We start from the raw sequence: 16,682 nt of genomic DNA, 5'->3' as shown, positions 1-16,682 counted from the left end.
TCATCGTTTACTCAAACCAATGTAGTATCCAAATTTCCAAGATTCAGTCAAATGTTTTTATTACTTGGGTATAGAACTCTAAAGAGTGAAGTTTCAAACAAAGAACGCTTTCTTTTAAGCCAATCCATTAATTTGAACTGTCGCGCGCTTCTACTATTAACTTTCCTTTTTCCTATAAAGAGTAGGAGTTAAATATATCAGGTTGTGTATCAATCATTGTCAACATGTTCCTACTTCCCACACTTACTTGTGGATTCTGTAGATAATTTGGAGTTTCTTGAGTTTCCAGCGTGATACTCGATCTTGTCATCTTTTTACCCCAAATAGTCCGAAGGGTCTATTTATAAATTATACAGAGTGGGCAAATGAGAGGTATGTATACACTTTGTTTTTAAGTTTTGAATATATTAAGTGCAAAAATTATAACTGCTTTGGCTCAGCGATCCAAAAAGAATCTTGGCCTCCGAAACGAGAGAACGCCACCTGTCCCGATCCAGCGCGGTTATGAAGTATTAAGTGGGATTATGAAGTATTTTTTCATAAATATATTATTCAGGGTTGGCAATTATATACGGAGGATAATTTCTGCCAAATGTCTACCTCTAGCAACAAGCATTTTTTTCTCAAATTTGTGCGTTATTTAAAACAAGTTGTTTGCTCGATTAATTTCGAGAAACAGTGACAGTGATTAGCATCCAAATTCCTCAAATTTTGCAGCTCCTGACTTACTTTTCTGGGGCTATTTAAAATTACGTGTCTATGCTAACAAGCTGACGAAATTTAAACAGTTAAACCGACCATCCGACACAAATTTACTAAGATAACGCCGATTTTGAGATTCTGCCTCGCACAGCTAAACTGTGGAATGAACTGTCGCCTGCGGTATTTCCGGACCGATACGACCTTCAAACCTTCAAGAAAAGAGCGTACTCCCATCTTAAAGGCCGGCAACGCACTTACAACCCCTCTGGTGTTGCAGGTGTCCATGGGCGGCGGTAATCGCTTACCATCAGGTGATCCGTCTGCTCGTTTGCCTCCTCTACCATAAAAAAAAATGTTCGAAAATATGATGAAAATTGCGATCACCTTTGCCTGTTGTTTGTGGTGGACATTTGACAGACATTATGTTACGCATATTTGACGACCGGTTTGGCCTAGTGGATAGTGACCCTGCCTACGAAGCTGAAGGTCCCGGGTTCAAATCCTGGTAAGGGCATTTATTCGTGTGATGAGTATGGATATTTGTTCCTGAGTCATGGGTGTTTTCTATGTATTTAAGTATTTATAAATATTTATTTAATACATATATATCGTTGTCTAAGTACCCTCAACACAAGCATTATTGAGCTTACTGTGGGACTTAGTCAATTTGTGTAATAATGTCCTATAATATTTATTTATTTATATATTTGCCAACCCTGAATAATATATTTTTAAAACAATACTTATTATTCTTTGAATTCTATATCGTTAAAATTTAAAAACAAAATGTATAGTAAACTTCTTATTTGCCCTTTGACCTATGAGGGCCACTTTTACCAATCCTGGGTAAGCTACTAACTCGGAGTTAACCGTTAAGAGAATAAATAGGCCACGGCCGCTTGCCCACACAAACATTTTCCTCTCTGGACTTATTATGGATTTTTTTTTCATAAATTTTGATTTATATTAACCATCAATATGCCTCTAGCTATGTTTGACTTTTTTAGATTTTTTTATTTGTATAAATATTAAGAGCGAAAAACAGAATTTATACAACCCCTCCTCTCCTCCTCTCTCCGTGATTCTCTGCGTGAATAAAAACTATTCTTTACTTGTACTTTGCCGGGCCTCAAATTCTCTCCGTTGTAAATTTAATCTTTAAATCAGTACCCCTAGTGTAAATAAATTCGATTTCGAAACGTGACGTACGCGTTTGCGTTTAGTCTCATTTTGTATTGGATTTAGAAAGAGCGCGCCAAGCGGGACGTTTTGGAAACTCAAAATCCTATACAAAATGAGACTTAACGCAAACGCGTTCGTCACGTTATAATGTCGATTAAATTTACACTAGGAGTACAGTTAAGTGGTTTAAACGTAAAGAGTAACAGACAGACCAAGTTACATTCATATTCATAATTATTAGAAGGGGTAAAATTATTTTTCATTTCAGAAATGTCACTGTTTGAAGTTGACAGATCCATTAACCGTTTCATAACAAAAAAATAATATCTGAATCGGGTTTCGAGACGCACGGGCGAATGTCGAATGGTAACAAAATTTGATCATTTTGATATCGGAATATAACTTCGAATTGGCCTCCTAGTCTTAGTTCTCATTAATGTCTATAAATTCTAGCGTATACAAATAAAAAAACTTGATTCAAATTTAAACATAAATAAGGGAACTAGAATAAACAATGATACCTACTCTGAACTGCAAAAACTATGACAGTGAATAAACAAAGGAGTGACAGAGGCCCGGGACGAAAGCAGAAAAGGGTAGACGGGACTCAAAGAAATCACATAAGTAACCAACTTAAATAACATGATAATCTCACTCAAATATACTTTACATGTTCTGTTTATTCTATGTAGGTATAGCCGATATATGTAGATGCGTCTCCTTAGCTCGACGTAGTATGGTAGTTTTTGACGACCGGTCAGGCCTAGTCGGTAGTGACCCTGCCTATGAAGCCGATGGCCCCGGGTTCAAATCCTGGTAAGGGCATTTATTTGTGTGATTAGCATGGATAAATATCCATGCTCCTGTTCCTGTCCATGTTCCTGAGTCATGTGTGTTTTCTATGTATTTAAGTATTTATATATTATTTATATCGTTGTCTAAGTACCTTCAACACAAGCCTGCACACATACACTGTATTTTTAAGAGGGCACTCCGTACATGTAACTATTTGTAACAAAAAAAAATCAGAAACCATGAATGTGTTGCACATTATTAAATGGGCCTTTAAAAATAACTTGAACTTTTCAAAAAAAAAAATTTGGATTAATTCAATACTTCTTACTTTTGAAAAAAAACCGTTTCTAAAGGACGAAATAATGTGTATTCCTCAATAACTTTTTTTCCTCAAATAAATTGAGAAAAAATATCGGGAGATTAGCCGTAAAGTACCAAGAAAAATACTTTGAACATGACCGGTTGAGCCATTTTTGATTTATCTTTGAAAATCCCTTAATGAAAGGACGTAAGTGCAGCGTAAACATGCACTTTTGAGCGAAATGCAGTTATCTAGAACATCGATAGAAATTAAGTCCCATATTTTAAAGTAAATAACTTCTTATTTAAAACACAATTGTTAACCACGCATTATCACAAATTGCCTCACACCCGATGATTACCCTTTTTTCTCAAAATTAAACATCCTAATATGCTTTTTAATTTGTAAATATTGTTGATGAAATATTGTTGTTGAGAGAATGGACGAAGATCGGAACGTGAAAAGAGCGTACCTGGGTCGCCTAGCAGGAGGACGTCCTATCGGACGCCCTAGGTATCGCTGGAGCGACATGGTGGAGGCGGATCTGCGCAAGCTTCGAGTCGACAATTGGCGAGAGGTCGCACAGGACCGAGAAAAGTGGCGCTGTCTTGTGTCGGAGGCCAAGTCTCATTTTGGGTCGCTGAGCCAACGGAGTAAATATTGTTAATACACGTTAACACACTTCAATAAAAAACAATTTAGTTCTTAAATCTCACTTTTAAGATTATTTCTTAGCAATCGTTTTTACCCAACTAAATAAGTAAATACGAGTATTTACTCACCCCTGCCTATCTGTAGGCAACGCGAAGCCAGTCGCGTTCAACCAGCTACGTACAGAGACGTCTTCATGTCCAAACAAAAAGCTGATACGAGGCTCCTTATCCATGATCATGTTGTGCAGCATGGACATATTAATTGTAATTTAATTTTATAATTTTATTATTTTTAAAGCTGTAGTATATTTGATTTAATAATAATTTTAATTTTTTTCAATTTTTATTATTGTAATTTAGTTATAAGCTGTATAGGTATATGGATTCCTTATTGTCCGAAATAAATGAATTTTATTTTATTTAATGTCACAATCAGAACTGGCATGTGAGGCGCTGCTGGCCCAGCGGTAAGAGCGTGCGACTTGCAATCCGGAGGTCGCGGGTTATACCCCCGCTCGTACCAGTTTTTCGGAACTTATGTACGAAATATCATTTGATAATTACCAGTCGCTTTTCGGTGAAAGAAAACATCGTGAGGAAACCGGACTAATCCCCACAAATCCTAGTTTTACCCTCTGGGTTGGAAGGTCAGATGGCAGTTGCTTTCGTAAAAACTAGTGCCTACGCCAAATCTTGGGATTAGTTGTCAAGCGGACCCCATGGCTCCCATGAGCCGTGGCAATATACCGGGACAACGCGAGGAAGAATAAGAAGAAGAAGAATCAGAAATGTATGGATGGTCCGTTTAGATGCTTATTTGCTATTGAGGATAACGATGATGACCTTATGACAGTTACTTTAAAGTAAACGCTGAATATTCCAATAATGGAAGAATAAGCCATTATACTCATGTTTCATTATATGAACAGGTCTACCGCACCTGTAAAGCGTCTTAATATTCGCAACATGGGCAACCAGAGAGTAATCAATTATGGCGAATGGCCTCGGAGTGGGAGCTAATTCCGCGCCAACCTGAGCGCTTGGATTAGGTTCGTAATAAACTAGATGGAGCTTGAGGTCTTAATCTGATAATTATTGTTGTTTGGTTAGCGCCTTTGTGTGGAAAAGGGTATTTTTTTGTAAAAGATGCAAATATGCGATTTCACGTGCAAAAAATATACCCCAAGCATGCACCCTTTTCTTTCACTACACCAGCTGGTAAAGGTTGTCTTGATTAGTCAGAAACTGATGAGAAAGTCGCATTTTATTTACGCGTGGCAAAGTAATCTGGTGCAATATTTGAACTGTTTCCTTATGTTAGCTGGTTGAATTGACTTTTAAATTATATTTTTTTATGAATGACACATATTTAATTACGTTAATTGGGATTTGTTTTGGTTTAATTTTGTTTGATATTTTACCTACCTATTTTCCTCGCGTTGATGTGGTGAAAAAAAAATTGTGTTTCACTCGGTGATAAAATTCGTTTACCCCCGTGCCTTGAAACCCTTAGAACGCACCTTACCAACTCGCAACTCGCTACGCTCGTGGTTCAATTTTGGGATCTTTCGCTTGCTCGGGTATCAATATTAGCACGAGCGGTTAAACAACAAAATTGCCCCCTTGTAAAACAAATGACAATTTTTTTACAAAATTACGACCCTAGTAAATTAGGCTATTTTAAATCAAGATTTTACTGATTAACTAATTTTCTGTTAATATAACGCTTTATTATTAAGAGTCTGTTAGAAATTAATGTTGTCGAAAACTGACAATTTAAAAATGTTTTGTCTGAAAACCGCACAAGTAAGATTCAATAACTGCTTCCTTATAACAATTCAACAATTCAATATACAAAGCTGTAAACAGAAAAGGGTCTAAAGCTTAAAGAATTATGCAAAAAGTTGATCCTGAAATTAGGAAGCCAGAAAGTAAAGTTAGCAACTTTATGAGGTCTTATTTCCTTAACAATGGCAAAGGAACAGTTTCTCCAGTGCTTTTCGAGTTTTTTTATATGGTTGGTACACATTTGATTTTTATTTATATATTTCATCTGCTATAACCACTCACATACTTCATATTTTTCAGTGACTTCTATTATTATAATGAAATAAGGGTGACAGCTGGTAACAACAGCTACCAAAAGCAAGTGAGTGGATAATTGCTATAAGCACACAAGAAAAACTTATCGAACAAAAGGCAGACTTAATGCCAAAATAATTCTCTACCAGTCAACCTTATTAAGGCAAAGCAGAGAGATTGTGGGCAGAACTACTGCTACTACTACTAACGAAATATAAAACGCAAAGCTAAATTAAAATTTAATATACATGCGCAAGAACATCAAAATATATAAAATACATACAATATAAATATAAAAAATAACAGCTATAAAACTAGGAATCCTTCATTCTACCAGCGAAGAAAGTACGTACTGATTTCTCAAAAGCGAACTTAATGGAGGTATTTTTATTATGTAAGTGTAAATTTTGTTATGCAAATCTAAGGACAAGCTAAGACATAAATATAGAAAATTTAGTTTGAGAAATTTAATTAGTCAAACAAATTATCTTAATGCGTAGCTAATAAAAATGCATTAAATCAGAGTAATAAAGCTAGCCCAAGCACTCAAACAGATTAACATAAAAATCGCTATTTATGAACTTGGGATAGAATGTTTAATTTATTTCTCAACCTTTACGAGCAGCATTTGTTTTTTTTATATATTAATCTAATGTTGACGTAATTATTTCAATTGACAGTTTTATTGGCAAATTCACAACTTAATCGGAGTTGAATTATAAATAATGGCGAAGCTTCATAACACGTGTTTTGACACAAACTTATTTAATAGTACATTACGATACAAGTGCGAAAAATAGGAAATTCAAAACGAGTGGCGATAAATTAAAACACGACCGAAGGGAGTGGTTTAAATCGACACGAGTTGCGAATTACCTATTCGCACATGTATCGTACAACGTTTTACAGTACATATGGCCCTTTAAATGTTCGACACAGTAACGTAATATGCTAATTTTCGCACTAGTGCTATAAAATAGCACCATATGTACTGTAATAGTACATTACGATACAAGTGCGAAAAATAGTAAATTCGAAACGAGTGGCGATAAATTAAAACACGACCGAAGGGAGTACATCCCGACGTGTATTTTCAATTCAGTATACGCTATACATTTTATTTCATGAATGATTATCGCTAATCAATACAATATTACAAAAAAAAATCCTTTAAACTTGTGTGTGAATCACTCGTTCTGCCAAAAAGGAGTAAAAATAATAAATACCAAGAATTCAGCACAAAGACGACTAATCTCGGCCGGCCACAACCTGCCCCATTATCAAATTATCTCCCACACCGTACGGCTTAACACGTAACGCCTGATTCCCAGACGTGGATCCGGTAAATTATGTATTAATAGGCCGTACAGTTCTGTTCTGTCCCTGGGACCTTTTGAGGATAATGCTAGGTAAACATAGAGACAGATATGAGCGAATCTGTTACTATCGAGAGTGGAACACAATATTTTGGTTAAAAACGTCGTCATTACACTTAGCCATTACATTCTAAAGGTACCGTTCGAATTCCGACTACGCCAGCATTTACTGCAGCAGTATTGCAGCGCGACATTACTGCAGGCTGCATTACTGCCGCAAATGTCGAATATCCGGGCAGCAAAATCGATTTCAACATTTGCGGCGGTAATTCAGTCGGTAGCCGACTACACTGCTGCAGAAAACTTCAAAGAGGTCATTTTATATAGAAATTTATATTAAATTTGACGTTTCCTGGGATCCTTATAATTATGATTGATAATTAATTAAAAAGGCTCGAAAACACGTATTACTGATGCTGGAACTAAGACCGCCAAGCTGAAATGGGACTGGGCCGGCCATGTCTGCCGCATGCACCCACAGAGGTCGGCCAAAATAACCACGGTATGGGTGCCGCAAGACGGGCGAGGATTGGGTAGGCCCAGACGGAGATGGCGGGACGACCTGGACGCATATCTCAACGACTGGCCGGAGATTGCTCAAAACCGATACGAGTGGAAATCGAGAAGGGAGGCCTTTGCCCAGCAGTGGGACACCGTATATAGGCTTATAATATAATATAATTAAAAAGGAAAAAAGAACTAGGATAATAATGGAAGCTTATTTAATATCATACAAATGCAGTTTGTGTTCTTATTGGGAAATACCTTTCGCGAAGTTAACAATGATGTAGCTTAGTTCATTTCTTAATTCCTCAATACATCTGATTCCTGTTATATGCCATGCCAATAGATGATGCAGCAAATCGTAGACGGTAGGCGGATTCTGCTTTTCTTTTATCGAATCGTGTTTTCACCCTTTATACATCATATAAAGAATTGCCATGAATACCTTACACTTAATTTAATAATATATGTCATCCTACCAGATACATTTATTTATTTATTTAAAATTTGATTCAGGCAACAAGGCCTGTTGGCGCAACATAAGTACTCCTACGAAGACCGGTTGACGACACATGACGTCACACACATACGTCACGGCTCCCCGCTCCGTGTACCTACATCAGACTGCACCGTACAGCCGAAGCGGCTACACATAATATATATTACCAAAAATACTGTATATAGTTATTAAGTTAATAAAAAAAATACGATAGTACTATCCTGGAGTTCTTCATTCTTCATCAGAAGAGCTTAATTGAGGAGTATATCGAACAAGGCCCATATTACAAATACCTTACAGACTAACATACATATACATTTTATAACATTACAACTAAACACTATTTAGGCGACAAAACGGCGTGGCTCCGTTGAATCGGCTGCTCTTGTGTCGGATTCAGCAGTTTGCCCCGGAACCTCCGAAACACGACACCCTTCGGCCAGAAGTCGGCGCATTCGATGGTCCCCTGCAGCGGTCGCGGCACGCGCACAACAAAAGAGTTGAAATGCACGTAGTGGCGCGATCGAAGCTGGAACACCCTCAGCGTGTAGCCGGTCTTCTGGTGTACATACTCCACCACTTCAGCAGCCATGGCGGTGTAATGCAAGCGCAATACGTACAGCGCCTTACTCGGTGTAGCAATCCGCAAGCCAGAATTAGCCGGTTCGGCGGTACCACACTGAGTCTTACGAGGCGCCGTGCGAGCCTTCTTCTTTCTTGATACCAGTGTGAACTCCTCCTCATCCATACTAGCAACAGGGAGCTTCTCCTTGGGAGTTGCTCGCTCTTCCGTGCTTTTACAGGTACAGTAACCCGGTTCGATGCGACTTTCGGACCGGGGACGACATCCGCGTAAACACGATGACGTGATTTGGAGGAGGCGGGGGCGGGCGGAGATATAATCAAAAATACAAACACACATCATTACAAATTTTAGGACTTAAACTAAGCTTACGTCAGAACAAGAAACAAAACTAACTCAAAATCAAGCTAAAATCGCATAACGCTGAGCTCCGCTAGTTTAAGTCCGCTTTAGTTAGTTAAGTTAACAATGCATGTTTACATCCTAGCTACTTCCTGCACCGCCATCGAACAAACATTAGTCAAATTACAGAACAAACGAAACCAAACAGCAAGCATTCAATTTCGTCCACCTACAAAGTACATATTGCGATTGCAATTTCCAACTCCCATCTATACCTAGCTTTATGAAACAAAAATAGACGTTCACAAAATGGAACTCTCAAATTTTAGAAGTACAATTTTTAGGGCCCCTTTATGTAAACTAACAAAAGATCCCTTAATATGCAAATTGAAATTAGGGGTTAGGAAAATATTTTCACAAAACTTAATTCATTTCTGCCCGTTAAGAACGGTAAGTAAATTACAATTTTGAAATTAAATAGCTGAAATTTTTTAGACGAAACCTTCAGGTGTCGTGTTTGACATGGGATGACGGACTATTAAAAATGTCTGATGAAAGAATTAGTTAATCTCTTAAAGAAGCATCAAATTTATTTTGACGTTATTCGTGGTTTCTTTTCGGGATAAATATAAAACCATTAAGGAAATTGTAGTAAGGATTTTGTAATTCCTTTTAAAACAAAAATCAAATTGTTTTAATATTATTATTTTTATAAATGGGTGTATATTTTTTTAAGCTACATCATTTGTGTTAACCTGATCTATTAATTTATTTATTGTAAAATATAAAGGTCAGATTTTATCTAAATATCATATGGTCGTGTATTTATTGTTTCTATATTTATGAACAATTCAATTCAATTCAAATATACTTTATTCATGTAGGCCTAGCAACAAGCACTTATGAATAGTAAGACAGTATTACATATAATTATCTTAATCTAATTATCAGAGCAATTTATTGATGTTGTAAATATTATTCCATATATAATACTAATGAATATAATTCATAGATCAAATTTAATACTAAAACTTTCACAAAATATAGTCATACAAAAAAAAATGTATAAAAAATACTAGTCTAGATTGTTTCTAGAATAAATTCTAAATGTCAAACAAATATAATAAAAACAACAAAGGAAATACATGCATTGGAATATCCATTTCATCATCATTATTCAAATATAATAAATAATTAATCATTTCGAATCACAATTAATCCCACGTTGTTTTATCATTCATGTAGTCTTGTGTGGTATAATAAGCTTTAGAAATAAGTTTACGCTTTACATGATTCTTAAATTTATTAATTGGTAACTCAGTAATATGGTTTGGAAGTTTATTATAAAATCTCACACAATTACCCATGAATGATTTTTTAATTTTATGGAGCCGAGTGAAGGGCACGGCGAGCTTATGTTTATTTCTAGTATTAATATTATGAATGTCACAATTTTTCTTAAAATCGGCAATATTTTTATGCACATACAGAATATTCTCATAAATGTATTGACAGTGCACTGTCATGATGTCAATTTCCTTAAATTTATCTCTCAGTGAGTCTCTATGGTTCATTTTATATATTGCTCGAATAGCCCTCTTCTGCAGAACAAAAATGGTATTTATCTCTGAAGCACCACCCCACAGTAAAATACCATATGACATAATGCTATGGAAGTAACTAAAATATACTAATCGAGCTGTTTTGACATCAGTTAACTGACGGATTTTGCTTACTGCAAAAGCTGCAGAACTCAGTCTATTCGAAAGAGTAGCAATATGGGGACCCCACTGGAGTTTAGAGTCTAAAGTTATACCAAGAAAAACTGTACTATCAACTAATTCCAATTCCTCATCCTTCACAATGACACTTGTTTGTACATGCCTTACATTACTAGTGACAAACTTAATACATTTAGTCTTATTCTCATTTAACAATAAATTATTAACATTGAACCAATTTACTACTTTAGAAATAGCATCGTTTACATCATTGTAAGCTTGTTGCTGTCGTTTGACTTTGAAAATAAGTGAAGTGTCGTCTGCAAACAATACTATATCATGGTGGGTCTTTACAAGGAATGGCAAGTCATTTATGTAGATAAGGAACAGGAAAGGTCCCAATATTGACCCCTGTGGTACACCCATATAGACCAATGACCCCGGTGATCGCTGTTCATTCACATCGACCCTTTGTATTCTACCATTTAAGTAGGACTTAAGTAAATCCAGTGCCGCTCCTCTAACTCCATAATAGTGTAGTTTCCTGAATAATGTTTCATGACAAACGCAGTCGAAGGCCTTAGACAAATCACAGAAGATACCTATAGCATCTCGTGACTCCTCCCAGGCATCGAAGATATGCTTAATTAGCTCAACACCAGCATCGGTTGTCGAGCGACCCCGTGTAAAACCAAACTGCTTATTATGCATTAAATTATTGACGTTAAAATGTCGTACTAATTGAGAAAGAATTAATTTTTCAAAAATCTTACTGAACGTTGGTAGCACAGATATCGGTCTAAAGTTAGTGGGGTCAGAGTTGCTACCCGATTTAAATAAAGGAGTTATTTTACTATGTTTCATTAAATCAGGAAACTCGCCGCAATCAACACTGTTGTTAAATATAATTACTAAGTCAGGCGCTATAATTTCTACTAAGGATTTGACAGCATGGACAGAGACTCCCCAGAGGTCATTCGTTTTTTTGACATTAACCGAATTAAACGCCTTTACTACATCGGAGGTACAAACACGTTCAAAATGAAAATCTCCACAACACTCTGGAGCGTTATCTTTTAATAGAGTAACAGCAGATGAGGGTGATGAATTTAAATCCTTAGTTGTGAAAACTGGTACGTCAGTGAAAAAATTTTCAACTTCTGTAGCTACTTCTAAATTGGAATCTATAATTTTGTTATCAATATTTAGTTTAAAATCATTCACTGTGTGTTTCGAGCGACCAGTCTCCACATGATTACTTTCCAGGTTGCTTTAATAATGTTGGGACTATTTTTTATTCTTTGACTTAGATAATTTCGCTTAGCTATATGACAATCTATTTTAAACTTTTTCGAATATTGCTTGACATGTTCTTTAAATTCATCACTCGTGTTAAACCGCCGTTCCTCATACAAGGCATACAGTGCACGTCTTCGTTGATGTAAGTCCGCAGTAGCCCACTCACTAAAAACTGATGCACCACTAACTACGACCGATTTTGAAGTAAATATCGCATTATAATGATCCATAAAAGTGTGAAAGAATGAATTATACATACTATTTGGACCCATATCGGAAGACAAAAAGGGTAGCGCCTGAACTAGACTTTGCTTCATTCTTTCTACGCGGTCCGAGGTTACTGGTACAAAAGTTATTTGTTTTCTCAAAGTATTTTTCCTTAATGTCTCAAATACCATTAATTGACCTAAGTGGTCTGATTCTAAATTACTGATAACTTTTTTAGTAATAGGAACAATATCAGTGAAAATATTATCTATACAGGTTGCACTAGTAGCAGTCACTCTAGTAGGCTCCATAAACATGTGGTTGAGATTACCAGATTTGAATAGATTCAACAATCTACGAGACATTGTTGAATTTTCCAAAATATTTACATTAAAGTCGCCGCATATAAATAATTTCTTACTAGAAGATGATATTTTAAGTAGCACAGAATCCATTACACTTTCAAATATTTCAAAATTACTTAATGGCGGCCTATACACACAGACAACAATAAATTGCTCCAATTCTACTGCACTTAGTTCTATAGTCCGTTCAACAGACATGGATACAATATCCTTACGTTCCTTAAATTTTAACTGACTATTTAATATAATTAACGACCCACCATGTATGGAACTAATTCTGGTGAACGAACTTCCCACCTGATGATTATTAAATTGAGGCATTAATTCATTATTTGTTAACCAATGTTCAGTAAGACATAAAATATCAACATAAAAATCGTTCATAAAAAGTTCAATCTGTAAATCTTTTCCTCTAATACATTGAATGTTTTGATGCACCAGGTGGATATACTTTCCATGTTTACAGTATTTTTCATTATATTTATTTAAAACTAAATTGCCAGAGACAGAATCTTTTGTCTTAACAGCTAGTTTAAATCATTGGTTATGACTGGAACCAATTCCAAGCTCATACTGGGCTGCTCAATAGGAGCAGAGTTGTCTGCCAAATTCTTGGCAGAAATGTCAAGTAAATAGGATAGCGATAAAGCTATTTGTCTCTTGTAATAATTTGAAAGGTAACACTTACCTTTAGTCAAAAACACCATAGGCATATGGTATTTACTAACAAATTTGTTAGTGTCAATTATGATAAACTTACTACTATATGTACAAAGATTATATAGAGATATATTCAACTTATGTCTAATGTTATTTTCTGCCTCTGACATTTGCTCACAATAGGGGAATGTGAAAATAATAATTTCATGCACTGCAAGTGAATTTAACTGTTCAAAGTATTTAAGTAAATTATTTTTGTTCACATTTCCCCTATTACCCATAAGAATTAGCAGTGTTGTCTTAGAATTAATATTACTGTCATTTAAAATTTGTTTTAAGATATTTTCAAAGCTACTGTGAGGCAGACAATTGCTGATTGTACTAAGTCCCTTTAGGTAATAGTTTAAAAATGAGCTCATATTGCTCCCAATTTCATCACAATACATAATAATATTAGGTTTAGGTGTGCTTTGTTGTGGAGTGTGGAAGGAGCTATTATCATTTATTTGCTGTTGTGGTAAACTGTCACACAGGCTTGGATCGAGTACACTGGTCAACAAATGTCCAGTCGCTTGCTTACATGCACATGACTGGGCATTGGTCAGCGACTCAAACCGCTCTGAATTGTGCTTAATCTGGGATATTAAATCATCCATGGCTAAAGAATATTCATTAATCACCTTTTTCGAACTATCATTTATTGTTTCTAGGGATTGTATAGAATCCTCCAAACTCTGAACTTTTGATTTTAAAATCTGTGTGTCAGTTTCATACTGTAGTTTACTATGTTCTAATTGAACAGAATACAAGTCTAACTTATCCACTAAATTAACATTAATTTTACAAAATCTCAATTTCTTAAAAAAATTTATTCATTTTTGATAACCTCTGGTTTTTTTTAATCATTCTATTTAATTTAATATATTTTTTGAGTTTGTTTCCGCTGCAATTTACTAGTCTTGGTGTGGTGGATTCATTGATTAAATCTATACTAACAACAGGGTTTTCAATTGGAGCGGCAACCAACTGTGAGTCGGGCCGGACCAGTTCCTCGAATAAGTTTTGAGTGTGTGCCGCTGCAGCAATATTTTGGGCCTCCTGTAGCTCGTAGATTTGCTCGTGGGCGTCGTGCAGTGCTCTCTCTAATGAGTTGATGTCTGTCATGGCCTGTTCATATGCTGCACTACACTCAGTAAACTTGTCAACCGTCTCCTGGAGCCGGGCCCGCTCTGAATTTACATCATTGTAAACATTTTCTAAAGAACATAGTTCCTTCTTTAACTTCTCTACACTATCAAGTGATAATAATAGTTCCTCTTCACTATCCTCTCTTTCACTAAGCAATTGAGCACACAATTCCTTGGATTTTTTTAATTCCAGCAAGGTAATTTGGAGTTTGTCAGCCTCCTGCTGGCGAACCGCTGCAGCTGCTCTGCGAGTTAGCATTATAAATGTATTTTATAGTAGGATAGACCCAAAACAAACCAGGGAATTGCTTACTCAAGCTAAGCGATATTACGAGCGTACTTACATGAAATAGTGACGTTTCACTATGCCTACACTGTGTTCTGACTCTGTACAATGATTTACTACGCTGTAATACAAACAAAATTGGTAATAAATAGCGATAAAAACGTAGAAAATATACCGAGACGAACACAAATTTAAATTTATAACCTACAACGGCTACAAATTTAAGATATTACAAGACACTTGTAAACGTCACTAAAGCACTTCACTTATTATGTATACATTAAAATTTACACTAAAACTATTTAATTCACACCAAAATGGCTTAATATTACATGAAATATAATTAAATATAGAATAATTAAAAGGGACCTAGCAAAATCAGCTGCTGATTCTTTGACAGCCAGGGTTGCCATTCCTGCCATTCGCGTGTGCGTTTAACTAAGTAATAATGATATAATAATTATGCAATTAGATTCTGCTACAATAAAAATAAAAGACTGTAAATAAATTTACTAAAGACGTAACTTTATTACGAATATGGAAATATATAATATATATTTTAATCGTTTTGTTGTTTCTCTTGAACAACGTTTTCGAGATTTTCCTCCACCTACTTACTTACACCTATATAATTCGCAATGTTCTTCTTTTCTTTTATTTTATTTTTATTATATTGGTACTTTTTGTCGATCATAATATGTATTTATGAAATATATTTATAATGTAATGCTTTGGTGAAATAAATAAATATAAATCCCAGAAGTACGCTTTACTAACAGTGTTTTCTTACTTGAACTTCAAACCTAACATTTTAATTTATATTTATAATAAAAACCAATTTTCAACCATTTTGCGCAAGTTCGTAGACTTAAAATAGAATCATATAATTTATAAAATGTGCCTACTACCTCGTGAATAAAAAACGCCCCTGCACTCACTAAATCCGTGCAAAGAAATTTACCTTCCTGTATTTATTTATTGAAAACCCTGACATAAATCTAATTTAAAACATTGTACGAAGGAGTGTGTCTTATCGAGTAGAAAGCCGTGTTGCGATCTCGTGGGGCGAGGTGAAATATCTACGGTATCTGCACGGTGTATCGATTTATTTCCAAAAGGTAAGCCGGAGAAAAACATTTTTAGTCTTTAAACGATAGGCCCTTAAAAGTGAAGGACCACTACTCTATACGAATTCCTCTCTGAATATTGATATTATGGAAAATATTTTTATACAATTAGACGTATAATAACTATAACTACGCGGCTTCGTATGACTTTTTTGATTTTTTATTATTATTGAAATTGAAATATTAATTTCGAACTAGACGTCCATAGGAATGACATATATGTATATAATAATATCTGGATAAACAAACAAAACAAAACATTACATAACATTTTATAAGTTATTATGAGAGTTAGGAGCGAAAAACATATACTATAAAAAAATCATACAAAGTGGTATACTCGTAGCTGTGGCTAATATACATCAAGTTGTAAAAAATATTTTCTATAAAGCTAATGTCAAGAGAGGAAAATGGGGACTACGTTTGTATGGAGAAGCGGGGACGGACTTTCCTCTTAAAAGCGTGACTTATCCGACCTGTAGCACAAAAACAATTATTTATTATACAATACAATACAATACAAATCCTCTTTAAGCCGGGTTCCCACGGCCCGTTGTTTCACAGATCTGACCGCGCCTTTACAGGCCGACAGATAGTGGGAATGGTCGCATCCGATGTGGCCTGTGGTCGCCTGTCGTCACCCGTTCGATCCGCCGGGAGTCGGTAAGTTCAAAGGCGCGGCGCGGCGCGGCGCGACGGTGCCTGTCGCGACCTGTAGGGGCGCGTCTGCGTCGGTTCATTTCACCTGGGACAGCGAGTGCGCGTACACGCACACATGATGGAGTGGACGAACGAACTAATATTCAAATTT

The sequence above is a fragment of the Cydia pomonella genome, chromosome 8 (genome assembly GCF_033807575.1).
Source record: "Cydia pomonella isolate Wapato2018A chromosome 8, ilCydPomo1, whole genome shotgun sequence".
Lineage (NCBI taxonomy): Eukaryota > Metazoa > Arthropoda > Insecta > Lepidoptera > Tortricidae > Cydia > Cydia pomonella.
This window is presented reverse-complemented; position numbering follows the sequence as displayed.